The sequence below is a fragment of the Tiliqua scincoides genome, chromosome 1 (genome assembly GCF_035046505.1).
Source record: "Tiliqua scincoides isolate rTilSci1 chromosome 1, rTilSci1.hap2, whole genome shotgun sequence".
Lineage (NCBI taxonomy): Eukaryota > Metazoa > Chordata > Lepidosauria > Squamata > Scincidae > Tiliqua > Tiliqua scincoides.
The window spans coordinates 114,912,876-114,938,100 of record NC_089821.1 but is presented as its reverse complement, the minus strand read 5'-3'; the positions used below and the strand labels follow the sequence as shown (position 1 = coordinate 114,938,100).

The 25,225-nt window shown below is 41.7% G+C and overlaps 1 protein-coding gene and 1 pseudogene across 1 annotated transcript in view; one reads left to right on the top strand and one right to left on the bottom strand.

Moving 5' to 3' along the window:
- The window catches only part of GULP1 (GULP PTB domain containing engulfment adaptor 1), a 211,322-nt gene that overhangs the window by 163,421 nt on the left and 22,676 nt on the right, over window positions 1–25,225 (bottom strand). The window lies entirely within an intron of this gene.
- LOC136637030 (5S ribosomal RNA) lies at window positions 21,528–21,647 on the top strand (annotated as a pseudogene).

The following is a 25,225-nucleotide window of genomic DNA, read 5'->3' as shown; positions in this document are numbered from 1 at the left end:
GGTGCCATACAGCTATGTTAAAATCCAATTGCATTAATGGACTAATAGCTGTCTCCTACCCTATTTAGTTTTTAAATCACAGCAAAAAGGCTCATTACAGCATTATCTACATTTGGATACGACTTTGAAATACCGTTAGGAATGGAAAACCAGTGAGAGTGCAGTCACTCCTTACCTCTGGCTCCACTCCTAGGGTCAGCATGTGGGGAGGGGGTGCATCTTTCCTCAGGAAAGAGGTAGAATGAACAGTGTCATGTGTAGCATTGCACTAATGTGCAAGGTAGCTGGAAATGGAAGGGGAATGCATTTAGAATAGCTCTGCTCATCCTTTTTGCAGTTAGTTTAGCAAGTAACTTTGCCAAGCTCTTTGAAGTTGCAACTGGAACTACTGCTTTGAGGCCTTAGTCAATTTGGCTTTGGTACCCAGTTTCTACTCATGGCTTGTCTTGGTTATGGTTTTGAGCTATTGCCTGCCCTTGACAGTTTTGACCTCATAGTCTTCATGGAGCAGCCTTGATTGGTTGCAGATTCTCGGCATCTTGTCAAATGTGGCTGCCTTCACACAACCTCATGGTCCACTAATTGTGACCTCTCAGTCTCTTGTCAATTTCAGCTTCAAGGCTCTGGCCTCAGAAGACTCTCAACTTTGTTCAATTGCAGCCAGTGGCTCTGGTCAATTTCTCTGGGGCTTTGTAGCCCCTGAAAATAGAGAGGCCACTGGGCCTGGGTGCTTGGTGCCTGGAGGACTGAGGGCCTGGCAGAAACTGGAAGTCAGATTTTACAGCCTAAATGAAATGGACACATTGCTCTTGGAGGAGAAGACACTGTATAGCTGTGAAAACAAATACAAAAAATGCACCCAAAAAAGGCTAGGAGGTCTAAAGTGGAAGGAACCAGTTTCCTCACTTCTCTCTCATCCTCAAATGAGGATGAGGACTTTTGATACAGCAGAGATGTTTGTCTGGATGTCCCTGAATATAGACAGATTTCTGTACCAAGCATGATCAGAGATCTGATGGGATGGGGAAGTTTGGGATGCTGGTAAGTCCCTCAGGCTAGGTCTGTTAAAAAAAAAAATAAAGATCTCAATTTGCAGAGTGGCAACCCTGGAGGATTGGAATTTTGCCAACAATTCCAGTACTTTGGGCACAGTGTGCAAGGGTGAGGTAGAGCTCACCTTTAGTGCTACAGATTCAGTACTGCAATGTGAGAATTCCCCCCTTTTTTCCAACTAGCTAGATAACTTGCTGCCAGTATTGGGGCTAATATAAATGGCACATACCTCACATGGATAACACGCAGATGTCACAGCAATGGCATGCTGCAGCCAGGACACCACACTGAATAACAGTCTGTGTGGCAGTTCCTGTCTTTGATAATGCTTAATGTCTTGTCCGATATACTGATGAAGCGATTCCAGTTTATGTTCCATGAGTCTGTCGCCTGGTACCTGTGGTACTCACTTGTTTTGGATGGGGTAGCATCTTCAGTGGCATTTTGAGTTACTCTGATGACCAGATTCAGCACATTGACAGATGATGCTCTTCTGCTTCTTGTAATTTTTTTGTACTTGTCTGCAGAGCAATTGTTAATCACTGAATGTCCTTTTTTTTTCTTTTGGCAGAAATCCAGTTATGGCTCTCACTGTGCAGTGAATCTGCCACTGTCAAGTGGATTGGCAATAACAGCAGGCTGTAGATTGATGCCAATGGTGCTTATGCATTGCCTGAAAAGTGAGCAGCCCCAGGCCGCCTTAATACACTTGGGGGATAATGATTTGGATAAGCTAAAAGGAAAGACCTCCAGTTTGCAAATGATTTCCAGGTATTGAGGGCAACTTGGTCAGGGCTTCTCACCATCTGGTTGGAACTCATTCTACAATGAATTGGAAGGAAGACATGAACCCCACAGAGCTGCCAAAAACAAAAAGATGAAACATGAGATAAAACCGTGTCTGTTGGTCACTGGACCCAACACTGAGGCATGATATAGTGATCACTCAAACATTCAGTATCATTTGAGCTATCTTCATAGTGCCAATGGGGTCTACCTGTCAGATGAAGGGAATGATTTGTGTTTTTTAGAGATTTGCAGCATGGAGTGCCTGAGGCTACCCTAAGTAGTTAGGGGAAAGGGAACAAAGCTCTGCCCCTTTCCTATGGAACACAGTCACATATTTTAGAATGTCATTGACAAGGGGCCTCTGGAAACACAGCTACAATGAAAAGGGGAATTGGAGCCTGGGGATTTCTGTGAATGAAACCCCTTTGGGGAATTGCTACTCAGAGTTTTGGGGCTTGAATGGAAGTGATTCAATCCTATCCAACTTTCTAGCACTGGTGTAGCTGTAATGCAGCCCCAAAGGGTACAAGTGTCGCCATACTTTGAGGAGGCTTCTGTGACTGTCCCCCAACCGCAAGATGCAACACATGCCCCATTGGCACGACTGCACCGGCACTGGAAAATTGGATAGAATTGAGTCTTCAATCAGTTGCCTCTTTCAACACATTCAGCTGTACAGCTTTCAGAATGTGGGAGCAGTCAGGTGACTGCTGCTGATTTCCGAGCCCAGAGCAGACACCCAGGGGGCAGCCAAGGTGTGGCGGCAGTTTGCACTCTACTCAGAACTGCATTCCCTCAGAGGGTTCATCCAGACTATCACTGATTATATTACTTGCGATGCTGCAGATCTCCATTAAAATTTACTTTAAAAGTTTTTGCCCCAATTTAATCCAATATCTTTGTCTCTTATTCCTGAGTGTGGACAGAAAGAGCACAACCCCTCAATCCTGCTCTTCTTCTACTACTTCTGTACTACTGTTGCTACAAGGAGAGTGAGGTGTGGGGACATTTGACAGCATAAGTTTTATAGCAGTGGTTCTCACACATGTGGCTCCGGGACCTACTTTTTAGAATGAGAATCTGTCAGAAGTGATGTCATGACCGGAAGTGACATCATCAAGCAGGAAAACATTTTACAATCCTAGACTGCAGTCCTAATAACACTTAACTAGGAGTAAGTCCCATTGACTATCATTGTTAAAAGAATATACATAGTAGCTTGTTAAAAATATAGGTCTTACATTTTCCCAAATGCAGTCACATCAAGTAGCAACAAGTCTAATATATTAAAAATAAAATACACGTTGAAATGAATGGGGACCCACCTGAAATTGGCTCGCAAACCACCTAGTGGGTCCCGGCCCACAGTTTGAGAAACACTGTTTTATAGGATTCTCTTTTCACAGCACATTTCCTACCCCTTTCAGTGGTTTATTTCACCAGTTGAAACTGCTTTCGGAACAAGGCAACATGGATGCTCCATAACTACAACTCACGTTTTCTACAACCTCTACGTGGATTTATTACATTAAAATAAAACAAAAAAAAAATAAAGAACACAATCCAATATACATTTGTTTCTATCCTGATTTGCTCTTAAAAGCAACTGAAGTTTGAGCATAAACCTTGCAATGGAGACACAAAGCAGCAGGAATGCTGTATTATCCCTGCAGGGAGAGTCTGTAGTATTAGAAAAGAGAAGAACATCAAGCTTTTAGCACTGTACAGGGCAACAATATATCAACTGTGATAGAGTACAATTAGGGTAATATAGCTTTCTTTTCTTTTGAAAACTAGGACTGCTTCTGCAACGTGGGAACTCACAAAAGACATAATAAAAAGCCTGATCTGGAAGCACTATTTTAAAATAAAAAATCATTTTTATCTAATATCTCAACTAATAAACAAGATGGGATAGGATTAACTCTTCAGTACCTAAAAAAGTGAACAAATACAGGTCATCCCTTGTTATCTGCTGGGGTTCCATTCCAGAACCCCTAGTGGATGATAAAAATCCATGGATTAAAAAAGCAGTGGAAAAATAGATTTAAAGACCCAATCCCGGTTTCTTGCCCCTCCATTGCTCCTAATGGAATATATCGTGCCTCAACATCTACAAGGGTTTGATTCTGGAACTCCCTGCTGATACCATAAAATGTGTTAAATAAAAGTAGTTTAAAAAAATTAAAAAGTGCGCCCCTTTACAATTGTGGTTTAAAAACAGCTTTTCTTACTGTAGAATTGCTGTCAGCAATTAGAAATGCAATGGACTCCCTGCCTTTGCCTGGCTCAGCTGAAGAATGGAATGACTGCTTGTATGACTGTCTCTCTACAAAGGTAAGAAAGCATTTTTTTAAACTGTTATTTTAAAGGGGTGCATTTTTCCCCTTCTCCAGGGATCAGTACATTCCTTCTCATTTGCAGTGGCCATTCATGTTGAGTCAAATTCATGTATAAAAAGATTGGACCTGTATTGTCAAATGACCTGACCCAGGCTTCTGCACAGGGACATATGACCACAGCAGTAAATCCGATGCTGTCTTTCCAATACTTTAATGTGAGGAAACAGAGGAGTCCCGTGTACACTGCTTATCATTTTGTAAGGTATGCCCATCCCACACAACACCCCGTGATTCATCCTTACATAAAAAACTTTGCTGCAAGCAGTCTGAATATAAATCCTATATATCTCTCAATCTGCTAACATTCCTGCCTCCTTCTCCTGCCATTCATATAGACTAGAAGTTTTCATCTGTCTTTTGTGTAACAAAAAAAAAGTGAATTTATACCTTTGGTCCACTTTATTATCCTTAGTTCTTATAAATGAAGTTGGAGCTCACTCTATTCTCTTTAACACTGAATAAATTTTTCATCTTTGCATTATTTTAAATGCAGGATCATGAATAAAAACACTGAACTAAATGCACAAGTGTGAGGCGAGACCACAGTGAAAGTAGTCAGTACTTAAAACACAGCTCTGAAGCATCCATGGCCATTGTAAGAGTAACCTTAAGTCACAAAACTGAAGCGATCTTGTCAATTCAGCCATATGGTTTACATGTAATTTCCATTAAGGTAGGAAGTGAAATCATGTATCTCATATGCGTGCAGGAAATCTGGCTACTTTTCTATTTTTGTCTCCATAAACATGTAGACCTAAAGATAACTCTATTATGTTCTTAGATTTACTCCTCAAACTTTTTCCACATACTCAAAAAAGCAGTGGTTATATAACATGACAGATTTTTCAAGCACTCCCTCTCTCTTGTCAGCAGGGATACTGGGTAACTTCTCAAAGACATGATGCATTACACAAAGATTCTTCAAACAGGAGGTGTGCATCAGAGCATATAACATTTTTAGCACAGTAGTATAGTGAAAATCCTCCATTTTCTTCTATTTTTCCACCCTTCTAACAACTAAGGGATTCCTGTGATGCCATCCAAATGCAGCAGGATTGGGACTACAAGCCTGTACACCAGTGGTCCCCAACCTGGGGTATATATATCCCCAGGGGTACTTGCCAGGACCTTTAAGGGTACTTGAAAAGAATTGAGTAATGGTGGAGAAAGGCAGGTCTGTATTAGAATGCCTTGCGGGACTAACATGAGGGGTACTATTTATGGAAATGGGCTGCCAAGGGGTACGCAAGTGAAAAAATGTTCGGAACCACTGCTATACATGATTACTTGAAAGTAAGCCCCATTGGATACTATAGGATTTACTTCTAAGTAAACATGCACAGGATCATGCTGGGAGACAAAAAATTATGCAGGAGATGAAGGGAAATTTTATTCCTTTTTGCACAACACAAGAATCAAGGAACAATCACTAAAATTGACTGGTGGGAGAGTCAGAACAGACAAAAAGAAATATTTTGTCACCCAGCATGTAATTAATATGTGGAACTCATTACCACAGGAGGTAGTGATGGCCAAAATGCCTTTCAAAGACATATTTATGGAAGAAAAGTCCATCATGGATTACAAGCCATGAACCCTATATACCACCTCTAGATGTAAGGGAGTGGCAACAGGATACAGGTATCTTATTGTCTTATATAGGCCCAGAGGCATCTGTTGGGCCACTGTGAGATACGCCACATTTGATTTGCTTTCAGCCGGTTTCTTAACTTCCACTCCAACTTTTTGCCTAACCCCTGTCCACCTTCCAACCTTGTTCAGGCAGTTGTCTTATCCTTGCAAATGCCCTGTTTTGTCCTTTTTATTTTGCTTCTTTAGTCCCAGTGTAGTTTCAACCAGCTTTCTTAAAAACCCTTTATTTTACTTTTTCCTGAATGGTCAGGCAGACCAATCCTGAGCTGCCAAGTGTGCGGGGCTGCTGCGGCACTGAAAATGGCTACTGCGGCACCCTGAGTACAACCAGGCAGCTGCCAGCGGTGCCTTGGGGGAAGGGAACATTCGTCCCCTTCCCCTGGGTAAGGAAAGTAGCCCCACAATGGGGCAACACAATTCTGCAGCAGCTCTGGAGCTGCTGAAGAATCAAACAGTTCAATAATGAGCCATGGGGAGACAGAGAGTTCAGGATCCAAATGAGCTGAGCTCCACCGGCCCTGCCCTTCTTCCGCCCCACTCCCTACCACTGGAACACCTCCTCCCCATCCTCCCCCCACCTGGAATGCCTCTTCCCCACCTCCCCCCACAGCCCCACCTACCTCTCTGCCACCTGGCAATTCAGGCAACTGCAGAGCAGTGGAGCACTGGCTATGCACTGTTACTAGTCCAGCGCCAGCTGGCGCTAGGCCTAGCTCTGATATTTGGCCAGTGCTAAGGGCTCGCAAATGTGCTTTACAGGAGTGCATGCCAGCAGTGAGCCAGTGCACAATGTTTAGGATTGGGCCCCCAGTTCACTCCGGAGAGAAATGGTTTGACCCATATTTCCTGACTGCCCAACTTCTGCTACTGTCTGGTTTTAGGAGAACCTCTGGATTTGGGGGCGTTCGGCTACTCAGGGAAGCAGGTTTACCCAAGTCAACCTCTAGTCAAGGTGAAATGGAAGCTAGGAGGAGGATGCCCATTGCTCCACACTAGGCAATGGTCCTGCTCCACCCTTCTTCTTCCCTTACAATTGGTTAAACTAATTTGCTGAGAGGTATACATAATAATAAAGTTACATGGGAAATAAACATGTGTAGATTTACTGAACTGCTCTTTAGTGCATACAGTATAGGTAAACATCGCTTAGCGACATTCCGACCAGTGACAGGTCATGTATGTGACAGTCCATCGCTGATCACTGGTCCCCCTCCAAGCCTCCAGAGCTGAAGAGAGCTGTGGTCCCCTTGCTTCCCAGGACTTTTCTGAGCCCTGTGAAGGCTGCTTCCCTGGGCCTCAGAATGCCTTATAAGGCAAAAAAAAAAAAAAAGTCACTTCTGGTAAGCTTTTTGGCCATTCTGAGCCTTGCAGAGGCCACGTCCGGATGCGCACAGCCTCTGTAGGACTCAAAAAAGCCTCCAGAGATGAGGGGAACTCAGCTCCCCTTAACTCCAGAGGCTATGAGCACGTGACATCTTTCAACATTTGTTTCATTTGAGGACAGGGTGCGGGAATGTATCCCTGTCATTAAGCAACACACACCTGCATTTGCATAAGGGTTCTGTTTCTCAGAACTAATCTGCACAGCGTTTACACCTATGGGATACTGTTCTGCAGTTTTGGAGAGCAGCTATCGGGCAGCTATGCTGAAGGACTACCGCTTTACTCCATGGCTTTAGGCTTATAAGGTAGTACAAAGATCTCCCCCACCCCTTTCATTAAAATCCTGAAGAGCCAATAAAGCTCTGAATCAATATCTGGAGCCACTGATTGACTGGATAAGAAGGAACACTCTGAATCTTAATCCAGAAAAGACAGCCATTTTGTTGACTGGGACTCCAGTTGATCTGGAAATAGATATGGGATGGACTTGAAGTGGCCCTGAAGAGTCAAAGTCTGCACCTAAGGTCTTGATGTATAGGTGGCCGCTAGGGCCTAGAGTTAAGTTTATCAGGTTAAACTGGTTTGCCACTGCAACCATTTCTGGAAAACCATCTTGCCATGTGAATTCATGCCTTGGTCACATTGAGAATGGACTACAATAACACCTCCAATTACAGTGGAAAGCAGAACACTGCATGAAATAGTGCTTTAGGAGATGTCACTGATAAGGCAAGAAACTGGCACCAATTGGCCAAGATACACTGCTCTCATTGTTGTAGTTGCTGTCAATCAACCCAGAAACTAAGAGGAAGCAGTGATCCGTGTATTAGCGTAACATACTCTATGTCAGGCTGCCTTTGAAAAGTGTTTAGAAACATCAACTGATAAAGAATGTGGCTTCCAGGTTATTGATTGCAGGTGGTCACTCAGATAATGCATAAGAACATAAGAACAGCCCCACTGGATCAGGCCATAGGCCCATCTAGTCCAGCTTCCTGTATCTCACAGCGGTCCACCAAATGCCCCAGACATTTGCGGCCCACCAAATGCGACATCAGTCTTACAGCAGTTGGGTCCCAAGTAGTTTCTGGGTTCAAATTAACATGCTAGCATTGACTTCTGAAGCCCCTAAGTCAGTGTTTCTCAAATTGTGGGTCGGGACCCACTAGGTGAGTTGCGAGCCAATTTCAGGTGGGTCCCCATTCATTTCAATATTTTATTTTTAATATATTAGACTAGATGCTACCATGGTATGTGACTGCATTTGAGGAAATGTTACAGAACTGTACTTTTAACAAGCTACTATGTATATACAGGGGAGGACACCAGGACGCAGGTTGCGTCTGTTGTCTTGTGTGCTCCCTAAAACATTTGGTGAGCCACTGTGAGATACAGGAAGCTGGACTAGATGGGCCTTTGGCCTAATCCAGTGGGGCTCTTCTTATATATTCTTTTAACAATGATAGTAAATGGAACTTACTCCTGGGTAAGTGTGGGTAGGATTGCAGCCTAGGGTTCTTAAAAATATTTCTGCTTGATGATGTCACTTCCAGTCATGACATCACTTCTGGTGGGTCTTGACAAATTCTCATTCTAAGAAGTGGGTCCTGATACTAAATGTGTGAGAACCATTGCCCTAAGTGGTCTGGGCCCCAAATAAGATTGACCTTTTCCTATATTAGCCTACCTTTGTATTAAACTCTTCTGCTGCTGAGGCCTTGTCTGTATTCCTCATTCTGTCTGAAGACTACATAAGATAACAATTCTCTGCAGTGGCACCAAACAGTGGCACACCTTCCCTAGATATGTCAGCCTTGCTTCATCTTGGTTACATTTTAGGTAGCTGTTAAAAGGCAGGGTTGTTGAATGATGGCTCTGGTGTAGATATGTATTTAATTGCTGCAGTTAATGTTCTGGCTGTTGTGATGAACTACTGCTGTTTTGATTATGTTGTGGTATTTATATTTCACATTAGAGTTTAATACTGGAAATGGAAAGTTGGGGAAACATTTTCAAAAAATAATAGCATTTGTCCATGCCTCAGGACAGAACCAGGGGCAAAGTAATCAGAGGTACAATTTCAGTACTGCAAGGCAAAGAAGCTTGTAAGGGGGCAGATTCATAGGAAAGTTCAAGGTAAATATATGACAGATTTAAGTTTGAAATCAGCATTTGTTGTGTTTAACACCTTGTAATAAACTACATCACTATCAGGACAAACAAGCATCCTTTAATAAGTAGGAATTTGCTCCTCTGGCATGCGAACCAAGCATAAAGCTCTATTTAACTGCTCTCATCAATAAACCCCATGTAGAACCACCAGTGATTTGACAATATATTTAAGTATTATTGAGAAATAAACACTTACAGTCTGAAACATACAGACTAGGGGTAGCTATCTTCCAAAATTGCGCTTGTAATGAAAAGCACTATGCACTAAATTCTCATTCCTAGTCACACACACTTAGGGGGGCAAAAATCTGAAAACCAACTGAGCAGATTGCACCTGCCCTAAAGTCAACCCAATCAGCCATGAAAGCAGCCAGGGTCATGACATAGAATGGCTATGGGGCTCACATACATTGCATGAGTAAACAAGGGCCTGTGGGTGCCATTATCTGCCCTGTTTGTAACTTTGTTCTGTATTTAAATCTACATCAGTGTTGTTCAGTACACAAGTGGCAAGTGTCAGCCTCCAACACACAGAAGCTGGTAAGAAACTCAGTCACTTGATCCCAACTGCTAAGTAACACTCGTGAAGGTTACCATAGGAATTTATCCACTGTATCAGGAAGCCTGCCTAACTCTTTATGACATGTATTGTACATTGCTCCTGAATAAATCAGAGTTTCATAAAAGGCTTAACAACCCTCAAAGCATTGTGCTTGGAAAGCCTCATTGCACCAATTGGGACTTGGACCAACACGCAGCCTTATGAATGCTGAAGCAAAACACTGCAATTCTGAATCAATTTAGTCAGAAGTAGTCCTACTAAAGTTACTTGTACACATGAGTAAGTAGCTGCCAAACTAATCACCATGTAATCCCACTAGCACAGTTTCTAACTGAACAAATGGAGTGAAATAAAATATCACAGCAGCTCTGTGCTTCCTAGAGAAGGCAGCAATTAGCATTAGTGCTTGGAAATAATCCTACTGAGTGTCATGCTGTCCTCTTGCAGGCAAACAATTCCCACAGGGTGGGTGCCTTCATGTTGGACAATTTGCTGATGTAGAATTCGCAGTCAGGATTAGCACTGCAACTGCAGGATCAGACATTAAAAACATTTCAGTGACAGATATCCTTACTTCAAAACCTCTCAAGCACTGCCAAGCATATCTAACCACTTAGCAAGATGTCGCTCACTGACAAAGCAACATGCAATCAAAAACTGAGCAAGTGAAAGGGAACACATTTGATGGGTTCATTTGATCACAGTATTCAGAATACTCTGGAGAGAGGAATAAGCAACAAGCTAACAAAATAACTGAGCAACAGTACATTGGCTTTGGTAGGAATTTTCAAGTTAGGGCTTAGGGCAGATATGAGAGAAAATGCTGTGTAATGGCCAACAGTGCACATTCTAACCTGGGAATACCCTGGTTTAAATCTAAATACAGCCACGAATTTATCTCAGTGGCCCCAGCGACCCCCCCCACACCCATTAATGTTGTTTAGATGCTCACTGCAGCAAAAATGTTCCTTTCTTTTACAGGACGCTATAAGCATGCAAGCTTATAGTGCAATGTGCAGACAGATAGCAGGCAGCTTGAATGCTTGAAGAGAGCAGGTCAAACGTTAACTGCTTCCTGTTGACTCTTCAAGCATTTAGGCTGCCTGCAGCCTGCCTACACATTGCGGTATAAGCTTGCATGCTTATAGTTTCCTGTAAAAGAAAAAAAACATTTCATTGCGGAAAGCATCATAACATTAATGGACATGGGGGACCTGGATTTGAGGATATGGGGGACACCTGTACTATGCTTGCCCTATGGCACTCACATCCAGCTTAGGCTGAATGACCGTAAACATGAGTATTTTTAAGACTACATGATCTTTCTTTCACCACTGATCCTGTTCAATTTGTTGGAAAAACCATAGGGTTACTTTTTCAATTGGTCTAAACCAGGGGTGTCAAACATAAGGCTCAGGGGCCAGATGTGGCCCGCAGAAGCTTTTTATCCAGCCCTCAGGCTCTCAGCTGCTGAGCAGTGCTGAGGTGTTACTGCTAAAAGGGCAGCCCCACAAAAATTAGGCGCTCTCATATCTTGAAATATGATGAAGATTTGCATGTTTTCTCTTCTGTCATTCAAATTCATTAATTTGTAGTTAATGAATTCCTAAGTGAGAAAAAGTGCTTATTTTTGGTTATTAGGTTGTTTAATGACATCACCTCCTGCCTAACGACATCACTTCTGGCCCTTAGCAGGCATCATGAATGCCATTCAGCCCTCGGTATGAAATGAGTTTGATACCCCTGGTCTAAACTCTAAAGCAGGGGTGTCAAACATTAGGCCTGTGGGTCGAATGCAGCCCCCAGAAGCAATTTCTCTGTCTCCTATTCTAATTGGGATCTATCATACCTTGAAATTATCAACACATTTTCTCTTCCATCATTTGCAGCTAAGGTTTTTCTATGCGAGAACAAAGTTCTTATTTCTGGTAATCATCCACTTAATGATGTCACTTATGACCCTCAGCAGGCACCAAGAATGCTATTCGGTCCACCTTCATGTTGGACAATTTGCTGGTGTAGAATTTGTAGTCAGGATTAGCACTGCAACTGCAGGATCAGACATTAAAAACACTTCAGTGACAGATATCCTTACTTCAAAATCTCTCAAGCACACAAAGCCTCACAAGTCTAAAGTTTACTTGTGAAAAAAAAATACAAATTTATGATAAATTATTTTTGCCAGTTCTCATGTATTTCAATAATAATGCCAGATATTAATAACAGAACATTTAAGTGACATAAAACTAACCTGCAAATGATAAATTTAAAGCAGAACACAGTTTTTAAAAATATTTTCTCACAGATATATTCAAAAATATTATGTAATCTTAATAACCTTTTCTGAAATACACTGCTAGACACCTGATTAATGGCTTAGGGTCCATTCCTATCCAATTTTCCAGTGCCAATGCAACCGCAATGCAGCCCCAAGGTAAGGGAACAAACATCCCCTTACCTTGAGGAGGTCTCCATGACTGCCTCCGCAGTTCAAGGTTTCAGGGCAGGCCAGAATCAACAGTGGAAAACAGGATAGGATTTGGCCCTTCATCTAATTAAGTTGTCCTAAAAAGCTTTGTGGGTTAATATAGCTTTTATTGACATTTACATTAATTACTTCCTTTTTAAACAATTCAAAATGCATTTTATAAGCCAATATCCTACTATAAAATGTAATGAAGTTATCCTGTTCACTCTCAGGTTGTTTCATACCTAATGACTGAACACTGTATCTTCATAAAATTAAATTTTATTATAGTGCTTATTTATGGTTATTACCTTACACTGCCCAATTATCTGATGGTATATAGCAAAATATTGCACTGAAATTGCAAGTAAGAGTCCCAGTACCATCTGATTGGTCTGCAAATACAAAATACCTCACATTTCAAATTCATATTTATTATCTATTCATTCAGCCAATCTATACTCTGCCTTTCTTTCCAAGAAGGGGGACTCAAGGCAGTTTAAAAGGAACACAAATACAATCGAACAGTGGTTCTCACACTTTTAGCACTGGGTCACACTTTTTAGAGTGAGAATCTGTCAAGACCACAGGATGTGATATTGTGACTGGAAGTGACATAATCAAGAAGAAAATTTTTTAACAATCCTAGGCTGCAATCCTACCAACACATACCCAGGAGTAAGCCCTACTGATTACACAGGCCTACAAAATTGAGGGTCAGAAAGGTTTTTCCCAAAATTTATGGTGGTTTGATATGAATTTGAGATGCATAGTTTCATTAGTGAATGGTTCAAGCAGCTTCCTCACGAGAAAGCCATGGTGTAGGCTTCCTCATGAGGAAGCTGCTTGAACGATTCACTAATGAAACTATGCCGTATCTCCAAAACTAGACACGATAGGGCAAAACGGATGCCATTTTTTGAATCAGCACCACAAATATACCCAGGAATTGGTGTAACGTTTAAGGAAGCAAAATGTGTGTTGGCCTGTGTTATCATTGTTAAAAACATATACAGAGTAGCCTGTTAAAAGTACCAATCTGTCACATTTCCCCAAATACAGTCACATACCATGGTAGCAACAAGTCTAATACATTAAAAATAAAATATTGAAATGAATGGGGACCCACCCGAAATTGGATTGCAGCCCACCTAGTGGGTTCCAACCCACAGTTTGAGAAACACTACAATAGAATAGCTAAATACAAATAAAACCATAAGCCACCATGCTACACAATCCAATAAAATCGGTAGTGCCACACTACCCAATTTAAAAGATTGAAAAAGAGTGAGCAGCAACATGAAACATGATCTAACATAACATCAATATGTAAAACAGTCAAAGCAGCCATAGAAATTCAACAAATCAGGTTTCGCAAATAAAATATACCCCATTAAAGTCAGCCACATCAGCAATATAAATCACTCAGAAGACACCCCCAGAAAAGATATGTCTTCAAGCCCTGCTGTTCTCAAATCAAAGGAGATGAAATTCCATAGCTGAGATGCTACCACACAGAAGGCCCTCTATCTTGATACTGTTCTCCCAACAAGGGAGGATGATATGCACAAGAGGGCTCCTTCTGGTGAACGACAGGTATGGGCTGAAATGTACAGAAGAAGGAAGTCCTTTAACTACTGGGGCACTGAGCCACAAGAAGCATTCAAGTCAAAACCAGCACCTTGAATTGTGCTCAGAAACAAACCTGCAGCTATATAACTGCCAGAGCAGCTTTCTGACAAAGGTGAACTACCAAAGTCCCATGACTACATGGGTTGCTGCATTCTGCACTAATTGCAGTTTCCGAACAATGTTCAAGCCAGCCCCACATAGTCCACCTTACAGTAATCTAATCTCAATGTCACCAAGGCATGAATCACCATGATCAAGTCCAAAATGACTCAGGTATGGCCACAAGCACACTAGCTAAAGTTGGGCAAAGTCACCGCTAGCCACAGCCATCACCTGTGATCCAAATTAGTTGTTAATCCAGAAGGACCTCCAAGCTGTGAATCTGCTCCTACAGAAAGAATGAAACCCCATTCAGAACAGGCTGATTGTTCAAAATATTCATAATGGATTTCTGGAACAGGATTTCTGTCCATTCCCTGCCTCATCTCCACCCAGTTCATAGTTATAATAGAACTTAATTTGATTGGGACCCAAAATTAAAATCTTAGCCTCTTTCTGACAGTACATACAGAAGGATCAGGGCTGCAGTTGTTCTTATTCTAATTGATGTAGAGTTAATTGAGATAGCTATGTCTGCTAGCTGTATTCATGTTAAGTTACTGAATGCTAATTCGTTAAATTATATTGAGGAAAAGGGTAACTCATGCTTCCCTTCTCTGGGGATATCAGTTGGATAGTTTTATTCATGAGTGAAAGTTTGGCAAATTAGAGTTTGATGGATGTTTCAGAAATGGGTGTTCTTGTAAAAAAGAAAAAATGAATTGCGTCAAATGCAATAATAAAATCATTATTCACCATTTAATTCCTATAGTCTTTGGGCGGGAGAGAGAGAGAGAGAGAGAGAGAGAGAGAGAGAGAGAGAGATTTACCCCAGATTTGAAAACTGAATCCAAGAATGCTAAGGTGTATTCAATTGTATATTTTGCTGACAACGATTTCTGGCAAAGATAATGATGCTTATAAAATTCAAAATAAACCCATTGAGATATGATAGCAGGACAAGTAAAACAATTACATAATACATTCAATTTTCTTCTCTCTCTTTATACTAAATGTCAAAATGACTTCAGAACCAGAGCACAAATCTCCTGCTATGAATGTGCCTTAATTGTTTATTCAGTGGAGAGGTCAGAGATTCAGGTAGTTTGAAAGAACCGTATTCCTGAGGGGGGACATGATTGAGACATACAAAATTATGCAGGGGATGGACAGAGTGGATAGAGAGATGCTCTTTACACTCTCGCATAACACCAGAACCAGGGGACATCCACTAAAATTGAGTGTTGGGAGAGTTAAAACGGACAAAAGAAAATATTTCTTTACTCAGCGTGTTGTCGGTTTGTGGAACTCTTTGCCACAAGATGTAGTGATGGCGACTGGCCTAGACGCCTTTAAAAGGGGATTGGACAAGTTTCTGGAGGAAAAATCCATTACGGGGTACAAGCCATGATGTGTATGCGCAACCTCCTGATTTTAGAAATGGGCTATGTCAGAATGCCAGATGCAAGGGAGGGCACCAGGATGCAGGTCTCTTGTTATCTGGTGTGCTCCTTGGGGCATTTGGTGGGCCTCTGTGAGATACAGGAAGCTGGACTAGATGGGCCTATGGCCTGATCCAGTGGGGCTGTTCTTATGTTCTAATAGTGCACAACTATAACTCCCTGGAATTTCTTGTCCACACAGACAAGGAAAACCTTCAAGACAAAAACCTTGGGAGAAAACCAAGTGCAAATTGCATAAAATCATCTCTAGGCTATAAAGATTCATTCCAAAATCCTGTTGTACAGCTATTTCCTACATTTTCTCCTGCTCCAAGGGTCAGCGAATAGGAAAAGATTTTCACTCTTGAAAGAGATTTCAAATGCCACCATCAACATTCACTTTGAACATTCAGCTGAATGCAAAGCAAGACTGAAAATGGGAACTGTAAGCCATGGCATACATAGGAAAGATACATTTTTGTGGTAAACACAGAGAATAACGATGCCTTTGTACATTTTTAAGCCTCAGGTTCTTTATTATTTCTCTGCAGCCCTGTTTCTCGGGACTTATAACTGGTTTCAACTATAATTGTGACCTTCCATTAGAAAATTCAAAGTAGATTATTTGAGGATTCCAAATTTCTCTCTTCCATATGAGGTCCATATGACATTAGTCCATATGACATTAGTCCATATGTCCATATGACATTAGTGGCCAGACTGCACCCAGCGCAATCACTGGGTTGCACAAGTTATAAAATACAAGGTATGCACAATTACCTAGTCAATACATGCATTGGTTTTTAAATATCAGATGATCAGTTGCATGTTTAAAGTATGGTTTTTCATTCTGTGAGGGTGTGCCTTCTATGAAGTGCCAAAGAAGAGCGCCAAGAAATCCCACAGTCCATTTAGGCCCAAGAACTAGTCCAGGCAGTAGGTCTCTGTCCAGACAAACACAGCCAACTTTTTTTCTATACCATCAATTTAGTCAGCTCTTCCACTGATTTTGCCAAATAAGCCACACAGTTGCACAAATGAAAAGAGCTGGGGTTATCTTTCAAAGAAACAGATTCGGAATGCTGCACTGGTTAACTAATCATCACACACACTTTTCTAGTCATAACTGCCCAGAGGAAGAGCACCTTGTGCAAACCGAAAATCTTAAATTTTATACTTACCTGCGAGGTACCATTACCTGCGAGGTTACCATTTCTATTAAGGAATACCTAATGGTAAATAACAAAACAGATAATTCTTTAGGGGTAATTGAAAAAGAATGAAATAATGGCAGAAAAAGGCAGGCCGTGCTCCAGAATGCCTTGCAAGGCAGGAAGGGAGGTAGCTAGCTAGCGGTGAAAGCCCCACCAATAGCTAGTTTTTGGTTATCAATTCATCTATGAACCAGTGATTGAAAACCAGCACAGTAAAAAAGCTGAAACATAATATGGAAAGTGATCAATCACCCAGAATTTCTCAGCACACTTCTGGTGCAAAACAGTGCAAAGGCAGAGTCTTCTGTTCTTCAAATAGATGAAAAGAGAAAATATGTGATGAATACATGAAGTCTGGGCTTTCATATTGAGAAGATGAGGGCTTGTATTATTAATTACAAACATTTTGCTAATATGAAGGGTACAATTTATGGAAATGGGCTGCCAAAGGATATGCAAGTGAAAAAGGTTGGGAACCACTGCAGGAGATCCATGAATCAAATCCACCTTTAAGGTGGACATGAAGAGAACCATGAATCAAAGACACCTTTAAGGTGTCTGGTGTGTTAAGCCAGAAGCTCTACATACAACATACAACCCATAACACATAACTCTAGAGTGTGCAATTCAATTCACAGCAGAGGGATGAGATATTTGCAAGCCCTTTTACTCAGAAGTAGACCCACTGCTTTCCATTGGTGTTATTCTTAAGTAATGGTGCACTGAATTGTAGCCTGGGAAGGAGGGTCCCATCCTGGTGTTTCAAAAAACAGACCTGCTTTGAAAGCATTTGCAAAGCATTTGCAAAGCAGAACCAGGCTGCAGCAGAAGGAAGGAGAATAAAAGGTTAACTTTGGCTGGAATGTTCCTGGAAAGTAACTAAGGAGGTGCCTGCCTGAGCTGAGCAAAAGCTCAGCTGAGAAAGGAAACTGTTCAGAGTTGAAAGGCTCTGCCCTCTGACTGACCCAGAGATAAGGCAAAGTGATAATTGGAGCTTGACTACTTGGCAAAAATTTCACCTACTATACGTGAGTAGCTACGGTATTTCAGGACTAGTGGCTTTCCTAGTTGCCCTCCGCCTAACGATAAATGAATCCAAAGAATGGCTGTGTTTAGCACAGTGCCTTTCAACCAATGATACTACTAGTACCACTAGTGAAACTTTACAGTATGGCTACTTGACCCACTGCCATGGTGACCATATGGCCAGACTCTGCCAGAAGTGGAATGGCTCTATCAGTGGTACACTGTGAAAAAGAAGTGGCTGTGCAGCTGCCTTGAAAAGGCACAATTTGGGGAAATGGCTACAAAGTGAAGCAGAGATGGGGAGACAGCAGGAACTGAAAAAATTGCTACAGGGACAGCTTTGGGGCAAACTACTCAATCCTGTGCCCAGGAATTATCTCTGGTAGCACAGGTACTCACAGAAGTTTAAAAAAAACAACACACCAGCACCCCAAGGTAAAATAAGCATTAAAAAAGGTTGAGAACCCAGGGTTAGCATGCACAACTGTGCTTTTTCATCACTATCTACTGCAACTCTTTGCATGCCCTCCCAGGCTGCATCCGAGAGTCAGATGCATCTGCTTCTGACTCTCCCATATAATATGTGATGAGGCCAAGGAGGGAATAGGTAGAAATTGGCGACTCTCATACACAAGCAGATATCAGGATTTAAAAAGAGTTGCAATTATCCAGATGCACAGGTGGAATCCTCAAAAAGTTTTGGTAGTACAATCCAGGAGATTTTGGTCGAGGATACGTTCCCATTATTTAAAGTTAGTAAATATTAATGTCTTTAACGTTTGCTGCAGAACTGCAAAAATACCTCCACTTTGTGACTTAACAGAAAAAGAGCATCCTTGCTCTTTCATATAATCCTAAAGTCTGCAGTTTACATGCCCACAAATGTAGACCCTGTAATCCATCTTCTTCGCCACCATGAACAGCCTACCAAAACAAATTTCTCCATCACATTCTCCTCAGTAAGCAGTTCTAATATGCAAACTAAAAGAGTTTTATTCCAACATTTAACTACAATTTTTTTCTCCCTTTGGCAGGGTTGAATCCCTGTTTCAGGTTTATTAATTTCTTTGCTTCTGGGATACATTGCTATGAAGTCCACATAAAATTCAAGCATAAAAGACTCATTATCTATTCTGTAAGCCTAAATGTGTGGATAAGTTCTTTCTAGATATTTATGGCTGATAGACAAGGTTGCGAACACAGTAAAAAACATCCACTTTTTAAAAGTGATGTTGTTTATCTGAACACACAAATCCTAAACATTCACACTGGAGTACAGTTCCTCCATCCCACCACAATTACTCTGAAAGGTATTGTTTTTAAATATTTGTAAACCAGACTTCAGTGAAAAAAGTTAGCAAGGATGTTACATAGTAAAAGAAAGAAGATACTTATCTGTCCCAAAAGATCTCACATACACTGAGGAATGCAAAGGCGAGATGAATGCAGTCAATTGCCATCCATCTGCTAAATCAGTTGTTCCCAACCTTCAGGAGCCTGAGGACCAACGACACAAAAAATGGTCATGGGTCACATGCAACCCCCACCCCTGCACACAAATGTACAATTACATTTGTAGTAATTAGAGAAGGTTTATTAGAGATTTATTATTTTTAGAGAAGATTTGTGGGTTGATACTTTTGTTGCATCTCTGCTCTCTGTAGTGCTCCATGGGGGAGTGCTGAAGTGATCGAAGGAGTCTTTTTTTTTGGAACTTCATGGACCAATTTTCGCAGACCACAATTTTCACAGAATTCTCACTGACCACTTGTGTTCCATGGACCACAGGTTAGGAACCAGTGAGCTAAATATGAGTCATTATTAAAAGTGTCTTTTAGCCCAATTAGCAGGGATCATTTGTGCGTTGTCCTTGTGCCTATTATTGTCTTTGCTACCATAGTTCTTGTCACAGTAAAATCTCAAATTCATCCGAAACTGTAACAAGCACATAAGAGCATTTCTAAACTTCACCCCACATGAAGCTCTTCCATTCATTATCATCAAGTGAGGTATGACACTCATAGGAACAACACGGACAATTTGTTTCTAAGATCATATTTAAATATACTCAGAAGGTATTTGGGATGGTCTGCAGGAGGATCACCAAGTTGTCAATTTTAACACAATTATCCTAGCCCCATCCTAGTACTGGATCAAGAAACTACAGCACTGGGTGTTCTAATCTGACAAATGTTGATATTAATGCCTATTTTCTGAAAACTAATACCCTATTGCAAGGTTGGCCAACCTTTCAAACTGTAGGGCTCCTGGATCTTTAACAATTGTGTAGAACAGGGGTCTCCAAACATTTTGGCCAGAGGGCCGCATCAAATACCTGGCACAGTGTTGAGGGCTGGAAAAAAATTTAAATATAAAATTTATATAAATAAATTAGAGATAGAACTTAGATGAGTGAATAAATGAATGAATGGGCTCATTCATTCAACCTCTCTGGCCCTTAGAACATCCACTAGACACAGCCAGAGCATAGTTCCTGTCACATTCGGCCAAGTGGGCCAGAGGCTTTCAGGGGACAAGAGGCTTGCCAAGTGCGGGACAGAGGCTTGCTGCAGGCCTCATCTGGCCCCAGGGCCAGGGTTTGGAGACCCATGGTGTAAAAGAAAGATTTTCAGCAGCTGAAATGCCTTCTGAAACTCCTTCCTCAATACAATTGTTAAAGGTCAAGGAGCCCTAAAGTTTGAAAGGCTGGCCACCTCTGCAATAGGGCATTCCGGTTGGCTGCTGGAATTTGTGAAATCAGATAAAGCATACATTCACTGAAGTGCAATAAGTAGCAAGCCAATTAACTGCTGGCAAAGTTACGTAATGCAAACAGCTCATCACCAAGGCATTTATTCTTCTTTTCACTAAATACCAATTTGAATGTATTTTATCTTTGTAAATAAAAGTGATTGCACTCTGAATTAATGTAGTGAATTGTGTTATCACCATTATTATCACTACCACACAAGCATTCCAACATCCTTTCTAATTCCTAGTTTGTTTGATCTCCATTAACAAATGGACTCAGAATGAATTGCGAATTGTGAAAACTTAATTTAAAACAGTTGACATCAACCACAGTTGCATCCTTTCTGAATACATTTTGGCAAAGCAATAGCAACAGAAAAACACATAGACAGGTATGCTTTAAAAGGTGAAACTCATTACTCACAGAGCATGAAATAACATCAACTCTCTGGGAGAGTTTGAGAGCCATGAAGTCTTTGCTGCAGGCAACAGGGGCGGAGGGAAGACCGAGATGTGATGCCCAGCATCGTGCCTGTGATCTGGGCGCAGGAGCGCGCTGCCACTCGCTCCTGCCTGCAGCAGTCTCCCGGGGTTTGGGGGACCCCGGCGCCAGCCTTAGCAGGGCTCCCCACACAGCGCAGAGCCCTCCAGAAGACAATCATGGCCACTTTCAGTTTTGTGATTGTGAAACCAGAAGTGGTCGCGATCATCTTCTGGATGGTTCTGCGCTGCATGGGGAGCCCTGCTGAGGCTGGCGCCAGGCTCCCCTGACCCCTGGGAGGCTGCTGCAGGCAAGGGTGAGTGGCCGCATGCCCCTGCGCAATGCCAAGCATCGCGTCTCTGCCTTCCCCCGTCCCTCTCCTTAAGGGAGAACTACCCAGGGCTCGCAGCAACTGTTACCCTGCAGATGCCTGATCTCGTCTGATCTTGGAAGCTAAGCAGGGTCAGGCCTGGTTAGTACTTGGATGGGAGACCGCCTGGGAATACCGGGTGCTGTAGGTTTATACCATAGTCTTTCGAGACTGAAGGTTGCCAACCAACCAGGCTGGGGTGTCACAACACCCCAATCTAAAAACCACTGTTCTTATGGAATAGCACAGTCACCTAAGATTTGCAAAATTAGAAACAATGCGCAATAACTGAAACATGGCAACCCTACCCCCACCTGAAGCTGCTTTCCCCTTTCTTTCTAAATTGTTGGGTGTCCATTTGCACATTTGCACGTAGTGTGTGGTTTCTCCTCAGACTCCAAATTTTAAAATGAAAAACAATGCACAGAATTTGATTAGCCAGTCTGGGTCTTAAATATTCAGATACTGTTCCATACAAATAGAAATTCAAGCAGCGTTGTGCAGCTATTCACAACTATCTGAGAAAATATGTATGTTAGTTTTTTACTACCAACTGTTAGGTTTGCAAACCTGCAAAAATTTAGTACCTGAAAACATCTCAGGCAACCTTACCAGTACCCGTCATGAGACACGCACAAAAAGATTTCATTGAAAATTGGACATATACTACATCTCTTTTTACATAAAATATACAGAACAGTAGCTCATATTTTTCCATAGCTCATATATTGTCTATTGGTCCCAATTTCTTTGATACTTCACCTGTTTCATACTGGCACACAAGTTTACAATTCAGCTTGTATCCAAATGCTCTGGTTTTCAGACCTGTAAAAGCTGAAAACCTTGTAATCATTTCTCCTTTGACAATGATCAGTTGCACAGCCCAAAGCACTACTCCCACACTGCCAGCAGCTCTGTCAAGTCAATGGAACTTTGACAAGAGCAGCATTCCGCACAAGTGAACTCTGCGACTATTGCTCATATTGTCCACCTGTTTCCCCACATGTGGCAGCTTCCTACACAGATATCGCTCCATGTCAGGAAAAGCGACAGTGCACAGCATTACATTGCAACATGAAAGGAGTATACAAGTCTGAACTTCAGACATGCACCAGTATGGGGGGGAAGGGAGTTGTGGCATGGTGGAACAAGTGAGTGCTTGTCGCACAATAGTCTATATGGGTTTTTCCTACTCAGAAACAATATGCATGTAAAGAATTGCTACATACAAAATAACCCACAGGAATGAACTAAATGAGACTACAGCTGCAATCCTAACCACACTTTCCTGAGAGTAAGCCCCACTGAACAAAATATGACTTACTTCTGAGTAGACCTGTTTAGGATTGTGGCCTATCTTTACTAAAATCAGAGTACACAAGGTTAGGGTTTCAATGCCAATAGGCACCCAAAAATTTTAAGAACAGATGGACTAGAGCAGAGTTTCTCAAACTGTGGGTTGTGATCCGATTGTGGGTGGGTCACAAAGCTGCAATGGACCGCAGCTGATAGCAAATGAGCACAATCCACTGAACCCTAGGAAAAGTGAAACTGGGCGATAATGCATATTTACTCATGAGTAGACAACTGTGCCTTGGTCCATTGCAAAGGGCAGGTAGAGAGGAATACAATGCCCCCAGAATGGTCCCAATCCGATGAATGCAGCCCCCCAAAAATAACTCCCTCAAAATAACTCCCCCCCAAAATTAACTCCTTGGAAATCCCCCCTCCAAGCTGACAAATGTATTGAGCCCTATGGAAACAAAACTAAGCCACACATTCACATTTACTCATGAGTACGCAAATGTGCCTTGGCTTGTGTGGAAGGTCAGACAAAGAGAAGTGCAAGGCTACCAGAATGGTCCCAATCCTATGCATATGGAGCTCAACAAGTGCTGCAGAAAGCAGCCCCCCCCCAAACCATAGTACATTAAAAAGAGGCTTGAGTTGGTAATACTTTTTTTTAGTCTTGTAAAGTTAGGTGGGTTCTGATGGTGTGTAATTTTAAAAAGTGGGTTCCAGTTGCAATAGATTTGGAATCACCGCTTGATTGGAAAGTGGTGTTGTCTTTTACAGATTCCTCTCATTCCCACCCACCCACCCCCCACACAGTAGAGTCTCATTTCCTCTTCTCATCATTCAGGGTTCTTAATGCTGTTTAGATAGAAGCTTTGAATCTCAATCCAGCCCAAACAGAAAACATGCTGGATTTAAAATTGATTTTGTCCCAAATCACACTGAACAGGCTTAAATAGAAGAACTTAAATTGAACCGGGCATTGGGTAGGGCTGAAAATTTTACAGCTTTTAGGGCAGGGGGTTGTCTGTCTTTTTACAGACAGGCTACAGAAAGAATTTAGTTGGTGGAACAGGGCTGGCTTCCCCATCTCATCTCCCGTTATTTAATTATTTGTTTTTTTCTTAAATTTAGTTATTTCTAATTATTCATTTTAATTTATTTATTTATATCCTGCCTATCTAGGGAAAATGGCACAATTTCAGTGCTTGCCATGGGTAATTTCAATACTTGTTGTATTCTGAGGAAAGCACTTCCTGCTTGGTGATGTCACTTTCGGCCATGACATCACTTCCAGGTTAATGACATTTCTGGCAGGTCCCGGAGAGATTGTCATTCTAAAAAGTGGTTCCCAGTGCTAAACATTTGAGTACCACTGGACTAGATATTTGTTTCAGTTGTCTGTAGCAAGCAGTCATAATAATACTCATTCTTCACTGAGCCTGGAATACAGTATTTCTTCAGTTTTGCTTAAAGTTCTCCTGGCTTATCCTGAGCAGGCAGATACAATCTATAACATTTACATCAGTGAAACACTATGGCCTGCTTCAGACAATTGAAACCTGGGGTAGCATCAAAGGTCAACCAGGTCACACATTAGCAGTGGGCCCACACCCATTAGAGGGCCCACCTGGTTCGATCAACTCCTGAAACCTCATTACCAATAGCACCCAATGCATCAGGGAACAGGCAGGTGGTGTCATGGGGAATTCCATGAGAAACTTTGCCCAAGGCTTCCAGAAACACAGTGCTGGCACTGATCTAAACTATAGTTTAAGATGACTGTGAACAAACTTCAGACTCCTACAATCTCCCTTCTCATTTAATCATGAGGGGAGGAGACAAAAATATTTCACTTTCTTTTTATATCCAAAATTGGGAAACAGGTTTGCTAAAAACAAACAAACCAATATCTAACCATGGTTAGATATCCTAGTTTGTTACCTAACCAGAGTTAAAATAAACCCTATTTTCTTGACTTCTGATAGATGAGAAACTGCAGCTTATTTTAAACTGAAAGTGGAAGCTTTCGATCTCCATCCCTTATACAAAAGGGAGAAGAGAAGGAACATGTCAGCACAAGGTGGTTCGCAATGAAGTAAAACCATATTTTAGATGAAAGATAGGCTCACAGGCCTGATTCAGTCTAACATTCTGTCCTCAAAAATCTGTTAAAGATCTCTTTAGTAAAGTTGATCTTTGTCATCCTTATGTTCAAAGATTCCTGCCACATATTCTTTCCTTCATATTTCCTAGAAAGGACTAGCAAGCTATGAACGAGAAAGACACTTTCTTTTCGTGACTGTTCAACTATGGAATGAAGAAGAGTTGGTGACACATATCTAAGGGAATTTTTAAGGAGGCTAACTAACCACTGAACTACAAGCTCATGAACAGCATAGAGCACAGCTTGACATTCAGTGCTCAGAGCCG